Source organism: Seriola lalandi, unplaced genomic scaffold (genome assembly GCF_002814215.2).
Source record: "Seriola lalandi dorsalis isolate HSWRI2012SDOR001 ecotype SW California unplaced genomic scaffold, Sedor1 jcf7180002055006, whole genome shotgun sequence".
NCBI lineage: Eukaryota > Metazoa > Chordata > Actinopteri > Carangiformes > Carangidae > Seriola > Seriola lalandi.
The window spans coordinates 687,922-701,283 of NW_019525549.1; positions in this window are offsets into that span (position 1 = coordinate 687,922).

Consider the following 13,362-nt stretch of genomic DNA (forward strand, 5'->3'; position numbering starts at 1 on the left):
CTGCCCATTGTCTCACTCTAGGCTTATAGGACGTTAGAGAAGGTAGAGAGCAAAAACCTGTGGGACATTAGGAGAATCTAATTTGACTTGTAGCTGCAGCAACATAAGACCATCGGTGTGCAGCTGCAGGGAGCGACCTAACTGCAGCTCACCCTAATGTTTGGATTGTATATCACAAAGTGAAAGGAAATTTTTTTACTTCTCCATGCAAAAACACAATAACATTGTGGATATTCACCAAATGTTTGCAATTCATTGAGTGATAGCCATCTTCAAAAATATTTGGAGTGAGAGAGGATGGTAAAGCATATAGGATAAAAACACGAACATGAGAGATGTTAGAGACCTTCTAAGACAAAGGAAGGGGAGATTAAAGGCGGAGCGGAGAGGGGATATCCTCGTCTTTGCTCAGCAAACAGGTGAAAGAGTGACAGAGGGAGTGAAAGATTACAGACGAAGGAAAATCAAGAGTCAGAAAAGAGCACTGCCATCCTGCCTTTGCTCAGCAAACACAGAAGAGTAGCTCAAGGGTTTTAGGTAGAGAGGGACAGCAAAAGGAAGGGATAGATGAATGGAAGAGAGCGAGAGAAAACTATAAAGCACAAGTGAAAAGGAGGAGTGAGATGTTTAAGGATAGAATGAGAAATCAGTGTGTGTGAGGGGAGACAGAGAGTGACTGTGCTGAGGGCTTGTTGAACAGGTTCCCTTTATGCAGCGGCACGGCTCCCTGACAGACAGCTCTGATATGGAGCATTAACACACACACACACACACACATACACACACACACACACACACACACACACACACACGCTATACACCCATAAACACCCTACTAGTGTTAGGGTGTATTACATATTACAAGCTGTTAAGTCTGCAGTCAGACCAGATGTTTATGTATGACAAGCACAGGAGGAGACTGCCAAGATGTACCTGCTGCTTAGCATGTGCACACACACACACACACACACACACACACACACACACACACGGGTTGTTATGTAGGTGTACATTCGCATAAGTTTGACCATCTTTTTTGTCAGTTGTAGTGACATTGTATTGTGCACCACATGAGTTCATTGAATTTGGAAAAGCATCAAGAATGATGAAGGATCAAGAAATACGAGCAGTCAGATAATCAGGCAGGTTGTTGGATTGTTTTCCTGTGTGGATAGTTAGTGGGGCACCTGGAGCTTTGGGCAAATTCTTTTCGTTTCTCAACAACTGCTGATCAATTTTCAATTGAGGATCAATCTTTTGAGGTGTGATTAGAATCGCTGTTTAACCGTTCACCGCTCTAGGAGAGTTGCATGCCCAGTTATGGGCCGATTGTGTGTGCCACCGCGGATGGGAAATGTGCCGCTCAGTCCGTAACAAACCAGACAACGGGCAAACAGCCTCCCGGCCGTACGCATGTTCTCTGTGGGCCTAACGTCTGCTGCTTTCCTCTCACAGTCGCCTTTCCTCCCTTTCCCTCTTTCCACCAACACACACACACACACACATTAAGACCTCCACATTAAACACACACATTAAACCTCCTTCCCCACTAGACTAGAGGTGGTGAGGATTTTAAGTTGGGTGAGCACAAGAGTTCCAACCGCAAGTCGGCGCTTGTTGTTGTCTAGCCAAGACAAACCACGTCCGCCATTTTGGCTCAGGTGACGCGACCCCTCACTGCTATTTTGGGTCTTGCGTGACATAATAATTTCAGATCAAATCCGCCATCTTGTCACACACACACACCATCTGTATGCGTTTACTATATTGCTTTGTTTTCTCTATGCTTAGTTAGTTGGATGATTGGTAGAATAGTGTTGTTGATCCAGATAGTATTTACCTGTGTTGATTACTGTGAAGATTAAATAAACATTACTGTAGTTAAAGAGAAGTCTTAAGTCATTATTGTTGCTTATTGTGACCTGTGGCTGATTGAGAGAGTCAGAGCTCCGACTTTACCTTGTTTAGTCACTTGTAGTCGTTGACCCCAGGAGGTCAGCTACTTTAAGTTAAGTATTTAGGTCGTGAGACTGCAACCTGGTGTGTTTATTGTCCCAGCCTCCGGGTGGTGCCACGTATTATTAATTAATAGTAATAACTTTAATAGCTAATCGTTTCTTAGTGAATAATTCATTATTTTTAGCCATAAAAATAAATCATACTCAATAACCAAACGTGTCCCTACCAGATCCAACAATGAGTTGATAAAAGTAGTTATTTCAGACAGTGTGAAAAGGCAGGAAAATTATCTTGCAGGAAGTCATTTACTGTTATTTATAACTGGTAAAATGATCCTTAATGTAACTCATTAATAAAGTATGGTAGGTTTTACATTTTACTATAACTCTCCCTTTACCAGTTATAAATGGTAGTAAGTCATTTGTAAGATTAAGGAGTAGTAAGCATTAACTTGATCTTGCCAAACAGTGAGCCTGTATCAATGTCTGAAAACTGTTACAACTTGTTTATAATTATTTATTTATGATTTATAAAGTGTTAAAAACCAGATTAATAACCTAATTGTAAACCATTTATAAATCCTTTATAAGGGTAGATTTATTGTAAAGTGGCACTGAAATATCTAATTACCAAGCTGAAAATACGGTGACATGATTTAACAGAAATGAAGCTAGGATAAATATTACAGAACCTCCTCCCATTTGCAAATCTATTGTGTCGTGATGTTTGAATAAATTTAAGACGAGCATGATAGATGAAAACCATCGCTGCTTTTCAAGAAACCTGGATTAACATTAACTGAAAAGCCTAGTCAAACTAGTTATTTGCTTAAAATGCTTGCTGAGTTGGTTTCTTCTCTTCTGTCTCTTAATGTCACCACACACACACACACACACACATACACACACACCTACACACACACACACCTACACACACACACACACACACACACACACACACACACACACACAAAGTGCTGCAGAGGACAAGCCTTCTGATTGCACTTCAGTGCTCTGCTGGTATTGCCAAATTGCCACCTTTACCCCCTCCTACCCATTCGTCTCTGCCGCTCTTGTCTCCTCTTCTCCGTTTGTGTCATCCAAAACAAAACATGGGTGAAGGACAGAAAAGGACACAGTCAAAAACACAAGGGTCAAAACACAACATCCTTTCAGGACCTGACAATTACATAGCCCACTAAAAACACTATAACACGCCAAGACAACTCAGAGTGAATCTGTACTGAAATCAACAGTTGAAGTGCTACTCTAGTTCCATTTTTTCTTACAATCTCCAATCACAAATTGCTACTTTTCGACATGCATTCAGTTCTCTTGACCATTTAGGTTTAATGTACAAAATTATGTTACCGTCCCATTTTCCTGTCCAGAAACAAACTAAAAGCATAAAGCCCTCCTCGCAGCCCCTAGACAAACCACACAGTGCGTCCACAGGAACACATGCAGCCATATGATCTTACATCAACACATGCTTTGCTCCAATACAGAAATATACTTTGTTCTTTTCATTAGATAAACATTACTCAATGTCCACCTCCGCATAACCATGGCGACATGAGCTCCCCACTGGCAAAAGGCAGTGCACAAGCTAACGCTGGGAACACAGTGTTCGTGGCAGCTGCGTCACTGAGCTGCTGCGTCTCGCATGCATGTGTGTTCACACTGGCTGCGTCTCTGCACATCGCTGCTGCTGTAGCACTGTCTCTCTACATAGAGATTGCAGGCTGCATAAATCTCATTGAGCCCGACTGGTCATGGGAAGTGAGGCTTAAAACGTAAATAATAGTTAACAAGGAGTCACTAGTCTTTACATTACTCCTTAATTCTTAAAGACTTCACAATTACATTTGGATAATTATGTAAGGGAAGTGAGTCACTACAGTTTAGCTAAGCCTAATTTCACAAGGTCAGTTTTCACCAAGATATCATGTAAATAATCTGTTGAGCCAAGTAGGCAGAAGATAGACCAGACCAAATAGCAAAATATTGGCTTAGATTTGTATGATAACAACCACAAGCGCAATTTATTTTGAATTTCAGTGGATACTATATATATCAGCCTTATGAGCAATGATAGAGCAGAAGTCTCTTAGTTAAGTCCTGAAAAATCTCTGTGATCATGGTCTGGTTTCTGAATGGTGATGTGGAATGAAGAGAGCAGATGAGCTCCTGAGTGACACTGGTTAGTGATGGTTACTGATTCAATTCAGCATAATGAACTTAATAGAAGCGAAATTCTTGACTTGATGAGACGACTCAGCTCTACACAAGAGAGGAGGAGAAAAACAAGACACTTAGCTAAATACAAAAGGAAGTAAAAATAAAGCATGATTTAGCAACAGTGTGGCACCTTTTCACCTCAGTACAGTTTAAATATAACTTAACACAGTGTTCAGCTTTTTCCAGTTTGAATACAGTGCATCAACAGAGTGAGCTATTTCCACCAAGGGTAAGTCAGCTTTAGAGAGGTGGAGAGAACTGAAAGTTTGTTGTAATTCAAATTGAAACTACATTTATCACCTCATGGTAGTATGCCTCTGCTACTCTAACTAGTTTAGGATTACATCCCTGTTTATCCAGAGTCAAAATATTAACCATTAGTGTCAAATTTTGTCATAATTGCTGTGTGAGCTGTGTGAGTAATGCTTAAATAGTGTTTTGTGAGGTCACACTGACCTTGACCTTTGACCAGCAAAGTCTGATCAGTTTATCCTTGAAGTGAATTTTTGTACCAAATTTGAAGAAATTCCATTGAGGGGTTCTGGAGATATTGTGCTCACAAAGCCAAAACCACGATTTGTGAGGTCACTGTGACCCTGACCTTTGACCTTTCACCACCAAAGTCGAATAACTTCATCCTTGAGTCGTTTGTTCCAAATTTGAAGAAGTTCTGTCAAGGCTTTACTAAGATATAACTTCCATGACAGACGGACGGACGGACAACCCGAAAACACTATGCCCCCAGCTCTTGGTGTCACCGGCGTGGAGCCATAATTAAAAAATATAATAAAAAAAAAAAAAACTCTTGCGCAAGCAGTGGCTTATTATCTTCATTATAATGGAGCCATCTTTGGCATTTCGTTGTACTGTTTAAATCTGTTACATTTTTGAAGATACAGATTTGCTCAGACTTCTCAAACGGAAGCGTCGAGTCAGCAAAACTCCTTTATTACATCAGCAGTGAAAAGTGTGGAATACAGAGCTGAGAAATAATGGAGACAGAGGGAGAAAGACAGAGATGGCAAAAGGAATTGGATATTAGTGAGGGGGGGGGGTGGCAGATAAAGAGTGAGTGAGAGGTATGGATTATAGATTTCCAAAAGAGGAAAAAATTAAATATTACTGAAGCCCAGCTGTGCTGCGGCTACAACTCGCTGAGTTGACACATACGGAATCTAAAATTCATCTATCATCATCATCTAACTAGTCAGTGGATTCCAGTCCTACACCGTATATCATTGACAACTCATTCTTCTCTCCATCTCTGTGGATACGTCTAAACTTTGTCTAATTTGTCATATTATATGGATGTGCAACATCTGTCTTTATGGTCTCCTCTTCATCCTAATGTCAGAGAGAAATGTCTTCAACATGTCACTCATGTCAACATACCTGTGCCTCACTGTTTGTGAGCAGGAGAATGTGTGTGTGTGTGTGTGTGTGTGTGTGTGTGTGTGCATTTAAACTAACCTCCATTCAGATCATTATTTGCTGAGTCAGCTCTGAGCCAGCAGAGTAGTACACAGGTAGACACAGATACACACACTTAACCAGTTACTAGGTTGTAAGATTTTATTTAGAAATCATGAGCAAATTCATAATGTAATTAAATTGTTTCAGGACTCAAAATAGAGAATACACAATGCAAATTACCACCTAGTAATCAGTAGTTGTGTTAATACCTACCAATTAACACAACTACTGTAAGAGCCAAAGAAAATAGTGGACTAAATTAATATTATATCACTCTCATCTAAATCCTGACTGTCTGACTGTCTGACTGACTGTCTGTCTGTCTGACTGACTGTCCCAGTCAAGTGTTTCATAAACACCACAGAAGTCACAGAATATGTCTAATTAACTGATCTGAATCAGCTGTTTATGTCCACCCGCACTCACAGGTTGCCTTGGTGATCCTAATCGCTCAGTTTCTACTGAGTGGGACATGGATTCAGCTGAGACACACAATCTCGAACTCTGGCTTGCCAATCAAAGACTATTAAATCCTATCAAAAGCTTTGTGTTTTTTCTGACAACACGGGATATAAAGTGTTTGTCTGTGGTGTCTAAAATGTGGCATGTGCAGCCATTTGAAAATGTCCCACTTCCTGTTTTCCTGTAAGTTTGACTTTACTCACAGTTGAAATGGAAAGGTAAAGGTTGCACCTGGCAAACACTGCTCGAAGGTAATCCACCAATCAGAATGAGCTCCAAAGGTAATGCACCGTTCAGAATGAGCTCCAAAAGTAATCCACCAATCAGAATATCTGTAATGTGAAGTCTGTTAGAATAATAAACTGAAAAAAACTGCCAAATGTTTCCTGACTAAAGTTGTACTGAAACATGTTTCCAATGAAAACTATGTCTTGCATTTAGTGTAGGAACAGTCTGTAGTTGTCAAATTGCTGATAAACACCACAGACATCAGAGGAGTTGTCTAATCAGCTTACACAGACCTGATTTAAATTTGTGCTCTGCGCAACTCACAAGCTCCTGCCATTTAGAAAAAATAAAACAGTACCTGATATCAGAACAATTTTTACACCTTCAGTGCTACCTGACCCTCCTGAACACGTCTGTGTGGTTTTAGTGTCCTGAAAAATTTGGAAACGGTAGCGAGTTTAAGAACGGGTTTTTTCAGTTTCTCTCTGAAACTTGTATTGCAGTCTATGGGACAGTTGGAAAGTACTCCCATTACTCCAAGGCTCATAGTTCAGATTTTTTAAGTCTCCCTGCGTTGGTAGACACATTGTCTGAAAGAAGACAAATTTGTGTACGTTCTGGGAAAAAATAATGAGTGAAGAGTGAAATTTGTGGCTGTGAGGACGAGTTAAACAGAAAATATTTCAGACAGTTTAAGAGCTTCTCCTCATTCTAGATGTGATGTCACCCACTCTAGCCTCTGAACATTCTGTGCAATACACACCCATTATAAACCATTATAAACCAGATTCCACCACCAGTAGCATCTAGACTCTGGGGGATCCATCCTATCTCTTATCCTCAGTGAATTAAGTTGCCTCACATCGATGGAGCCTAATTTCCAAAACTCTATTGCTCACGTCAATCATTTTTATTTTTTTTTATTTTTTTTATTCACTTCCATAATCAGTGGCTGATCAATTTTAGATCTTGGATCTTATATGTGCCTCTACAACAGCTGTAACATTACTTCAAATATTCATTTGCAGCCTTGTTAAACCTTGTTCAACATTTCAGCTATTCATGATAATATTCACCACTAAATATTTGGTCTTTCTCTGGTTATTGGCTGTCTCATACTGTGGCCTTTACTTAGCTCATCACAGTGTGTGTCGACATATCTTTAGACAAACACAATCCTAATAACTCTCTCTCTCTCTCTCAGTCTGTTTGAATCTTGCCCTGTCTCTCCTGCTCTCCTCTCCTTGCTAGCTGAGAGCTGTCCACAGTGGAGTTCTACAGCCCGTATAATATGTGCAAACAAACATATAACAAAATCTAATATTTTCACACAAATCTGGAAATAAGTAGAAAGTTTAAGGATTTATAAACATTTAAAAACACAAGAGGCGATGTCATGTAAAATGAAGCGGAACCATCTAAGATTCCATATTATTTCTCCGTCGGCGATCACATTTAAGCAAATTTGGGGAATTGATCATCTTAACTCCTCTGTGTGAAAGGTCAGATTTCGTCGAGTTGTATCTCTTGTTGTATGGATCCAAATGACTCATCGGGCGTAAACTTCCTGGGGTTGTGGAAGAATATGCCCCTTTACAAGCTTTAACATTTAGTTTTATAATACCAGAGTTGTAGTCTCTCGTGACTTAATTATCCTTTAAATCTGTTCACTAACTTCTTGTGTACATATTATATTGATATTCAAAATATATAATATACATAGACATTATTCTTACGGGGGACATCTTAACCCAGTTTACCCTACATCATGCTAATATGTGGGTTGCATGAAGGAACTTTTTGATAATAATAAATGCTGTGTGGTCAGCTTTTGGTCACACTACTGACTACAATAGACTATGAAAAAGCCACAAGCTTCTTGTGTAAAGAAAAATGAAAATCTAAGAATACTTTATGACATCAAAAGCAATGAAGTACGTCATAAAGCAAGACTGAAAAGAATGTCAATTACCGCCAGAATGCTCTCTGCAACTGTGACTGTGACTTCTGCTAGAAACACACAAAAACGCAACAAAGAAGAAGGAAAAACGTTGCCAGACAATTTCATTCATCAGAATTAAATGCTATTCACGTTGACTTTTTCAAATTTAAAGGCACAATGCGCTCGCAGCTGCAAACCTTGATTGTAGTTACCCGAGCACAAAGAGCAAATTGTAAGAAATTAATTCCAAATAGGTTGGTGGATAAAATGAATCCTTTCAGTTTATGCATGAACTTTAGTTGACAAAATAAAACTGGGACTTGAACCACTGACCTTGAAATTAGAATGGACATACCAGCAATGAGCCCATTGGGCAGGTATAGTGGTTAAGAGCCATGGCAAAAGAAAGACATCTTCAGAATAAAAGCTACTGTATGTTGTATAATGTGGGCTTCCTAAAGATTTGTCGCGATGACTTCACATTTTTTTTTGGAGTTGGAAGATTTGAGCCTATAGTGCTGAGCTTGAGTTGTAAAATGTTTTATCCATTGAGTCTAACATTTCGAACAGCTTTCATAATAAAAAAAATATATGTATAAAGTACATAATTTGGAATTTTCAAACCAATTATATGAGGACTTTTCTCAAGAGTATTTACTATTTAATCTCAGTGTCGGGGAGTAGTTCTATGTTCATCCTTTTACTTTCCTCAGTTACATATTACATATATAGTTATATTGTGCTAATTTACAGATACAGTTTTTTTCAGTTGCTTTCAGACCTTTTCTAAGCTAGGTCTTCATTCTAACTCGAACTCTTCACACAAATCCATAAATTGCACACAAAATGCAAAGTACTACAAATCTGCTGTAAAATGAAACTGAAATGAAATTGAAAAAAAATATCTAAAAAATCAAATATTTGCATCAAAGGTCAAAAACCTTTTTTTAATTATAGTAATTTTTTTGGATACACCATGTTCTAAATCTAAAGGTCTTCTGTCTATAGACTTGTATATACATTTCCATACAGTGTTCTAACGTGACAGTACAGTGATCTGCTGAGAGGTTGGAATATACACAGTACAATAAACACCAATGCAATGTTGAAACAAAATGTAGTTATTTTTCCAACATATTCCTGCTGAAACTGTGTCTGAACATTTTTACTCTGTATTTTTGCACTTCTCTTTTTCTAAAGTCAGTCAGGTTTTTATCGAAGTGTCAAAACATTTTGAGTCTGAGTCTTGATGCTTTATGAAAAGGTTTAATTCACTGGTGACAATGTTGAGGGGATTGACTGAATTTGCAAGGTTTTGATTGTTTTAGAGGCTTTTGCAAAGGTGATTTAGTGTTAGGAGAAATTCATCGACTGTTTTCAGAACTGCTTTAAAAGTTGTAAGAATGATATTTCTGATGAGTGAATTGCATCAAAGTGATTGAGAGTCTGTCCAACTTTACAGCAGAAATAAACATGCTTTCGTCTCTAAAGCTGATTTCCTCCTTCAGACAACTGTCTTGGGGTGAATTTATATATAACTCTACTGTTTCAATTTTCTTAAGGCTTAAAATTAATGCATAATTGAGGGCGTGGCCGTTTTGAGCGACAGGTGGGTGCCGTCACAGTTGGCTAGCCACTTCGTGGCTTGCTGCTAGCTGTCTGCTAGTCGTCACCTCAGCTACATTGAGTCACTAAGCGAGTGCTGTCATCTGTGTTTGTTTTGTTGTGCGTTTAATTGACTAACAGAACATGAGAAAGTTTGTGCTTCTGTCTTTTGAAGTGAGTTCAATTCTGGTATTATTTAATTTATTTTCAGTGTCTGTTCTAACCATATCTGGCATGATACTTTGTTAGCTGAGCTTTTTAACTAGCTAATTATTGAGCAAATGGGTTAGCCTTCGAGCAAGACGCCCAGATGCTCAGGTGTGATAACAGTGATATCTGGATCATATGCTTCCCACTTTATCAAACCAGCACGCACTGAAGTCTCAGCTCCACACATGCCCATTTTTGGATTAGTCTGAAGTTCACGGCTGAGTGATTGGTGGCCAAGATGGCGATGGCTTAGCAGCCCACTCTGAGCTTCAAAACCATTCTTCAGGAACCAGTGGGTGAATTCATGGAGGCTACATCCATCTTTATTTACAGACTATTGGTGATACGCATCTTAAAGGTGAGCACAAAGAAACTTTACCTGCTCACCCAACAAGTCCTCAAAATGAAGCGACCATGTACGTTGTTTGTCCCTACCCTCAGGTACGACCCACAGGAGCTTACCAGTGCACCCGACCTTGGTCATCATGGCAACAAGAATATGACCCATAAGAGTGTAGCGGAAATAGCTGCTCTGACATCGGTTGCAAGCAATTAAAGAAATTCATTGTAAAGACATGCAGAGTTATGGATCCAAAATTGGAACGTTGTTACTCTTCCCACCATCAAATATCAAATTGATAGGAAACAGAGACATAGGACCCAACCAGACCATGAGTCAAACGGTCAGCTCCAGAGGATTTGATTGTTCCTTATATATGACAAGTAACACCAAAAGGACTGATTATCACTAAGGTGTGAATCCTGGCCTCTCTGTGCCATGCATGAACACATAAACTCTCTTCCTCTGTCCCTCTTAGAAAAGAGTCATAAACTACAACCCACATTCCAATCCTGAGAGTGACCAGCAGAACTCTCTTCACAGACACAGATCTAAGGAAGATTATATAATTAAATATCTAACTGTTCTGTAACTCCTGAGTTGTTTCTATGTAATAGTTCAACCCCAAACTTCTATCCTATAGAATGTTTGAAATGTAACATGTAGATTTTAAGACAATGTCCTTCCTGTGACCATACTGTCAACATCCTTCACACAAGGTAACACACACTACATGACATCCAGAATGTCCATATTATTATTATTACAGTCAAAGAACTGCTGTATAATCCACATTTATAGACTATTAGCTTTGGGAAATGTTTATATTGTTGTTTGATCAGTTAACTACTTGTATTATGATTAATTCCAGGTTTGAAGGATGTAATGTGAAATCCATACTTGTATTATTCCATTGTTAGTGCCATTAGGTTTATATGTCATTTCATTTAATGCTTTATGGTCATGTTGGAAGACGGATGTGCGAGTTTATAGGTAAACTCTAGAATAAACTATTCAAAAGTTCAGTGGAAAATTACTCTCTTCTCCAAATGGAAACACAGGAGAAGACGAGTGACGCCCCTGAAACATGCGCCAGCCCCCAGGGGATAAAACAGTCGTGAACAATTCACACATTGCTCTAAGTCATCAGCTCTTAGCAAACACTCTTAGCTCCTAGCTTTTAGCCACAGCTCTTGGCCACTGCTTTTTTGCCATTTAGCACTTTATGGTTTTGTTCGTCTCCCTTGTCCAAGTAACATTTTCTTTGTCTACACGCATGATCTTTTATTTTATAAGCAAAGTCAAAATCAACAGAACGAAAACAGTAGAAGCGCCCCAGAATCATTTTTTCATTTTCATTTTTGAAGCTTTTTGACAGTTTTAGAGTCATCTGGTCAACGCCAGTCTGCTCGAAAGTTATCCAACCAAAGTGAAGAGCATTAGTTCATTTTGCATCAACCGCCTGCGGAGAAGCCAATGAAATCTGACTTTACTTTAATTTACTTAATTTACCTTTGGGTTGAAGCGCAAATATTTTCGAAGGGGAAAGCAACCTCTAAAAAATGAACTGAATATTGGTGATGCAATAACTGTTGGTGTAGTTGAGAAAGAAATATGTTTTTTCCTAAATAATCACTGCCAGCTTTGTTAGAGTGTTTGCTTTATCTGTCCATACTTTTGTCTGACTGGCTTTTTTTTTTTTTTTGAAGAGAAAAAGGCCAGAGCAGGAAAGGTGAGAGCTATGGTATGTATGAATGTTTCCTTTTATTGCCACATTTCACCTTGAAATTGCACTTGGATTATCCTTGAATGTGGCCTAATTTTCTTTGAAACCTCATATGTCATCTCCGACTGAAGACAAAGTGGTGGTGGCAAAGGTTGGTCGGAGTATTTTTCTAAATCTTCTCCCATTAAAAAAAAAAATCTTTTGACAGGGCCAGTTTCTACAGAAAACCAGGTTGATAATGTCACAACAACTCAGCCTTGAAAAACACAGTCCAGCTGATATTTCCAGTAACACAGTTTGAATCCAAAGAGATCAGTGAAGCTTAATCAAAACCTGTATACTGTATTCTGAATTGAATGTTTGAATGAGGGCTTACCCAAGGCAAATTCACTGAAAGGCTTCATCCACTGCTATGGCCTCCACAGGCAAGACTTTTTTTTTTTTTCATATCAACAGTGTCTTGCAAAAATCTCCAAGGTGTGACAGGTCAAGTTCCTCACTAATGTACCTATCTAGATTATGTACATCATCAGCCCAAAGGGTCATAAAACATATTCTACCAGTGATAAAGATGAACATACATAAAAACACAAAAGAAAAATCTCTAAAAAGTAGTTCTACACACACAGTACCGCTTCTGTGTCAGGATCTGATGTTAAAAAAATAAAAAAAATTTAATTTGTGTGCTTCACCACTGAGATGGAAAAATCACTGTCTGGTTTATTTTAAAAAAAATCAACACTATAGTCCCTATCCACTGTTTAAATAGCACTTGGTGATTTTTGTTTCTCGGTGTATTCTTTCTCATTACCCTGAATAACTACCCAGGTGTAGACAATGTGACTTCATGTCCAGATATTGTTTTTTGGGCTTTTTTTACTCATGTTCCACAATTATACAGAGAGAAATCTATATTTAAAGAGCCATTGATTTAGATAATTTCTCTACCCACAGATTACCTACTTAATCCATAATGCAAAGCAGCCACAAAACAGGAAGCTGTAGCTAATATTGTCATAAATGTTGTCCTCATATGATTGTTGGTAACCATTTTATTCAATGCCAATGACTTCCGTATTTGATTTTACGACATGACAGTTATTATTCGCATGGCCACTAGCTGTTACCAAACCAGTGATGCGCGGATCACAGTTTTATCCTGCAGCCGGGGCTTAAA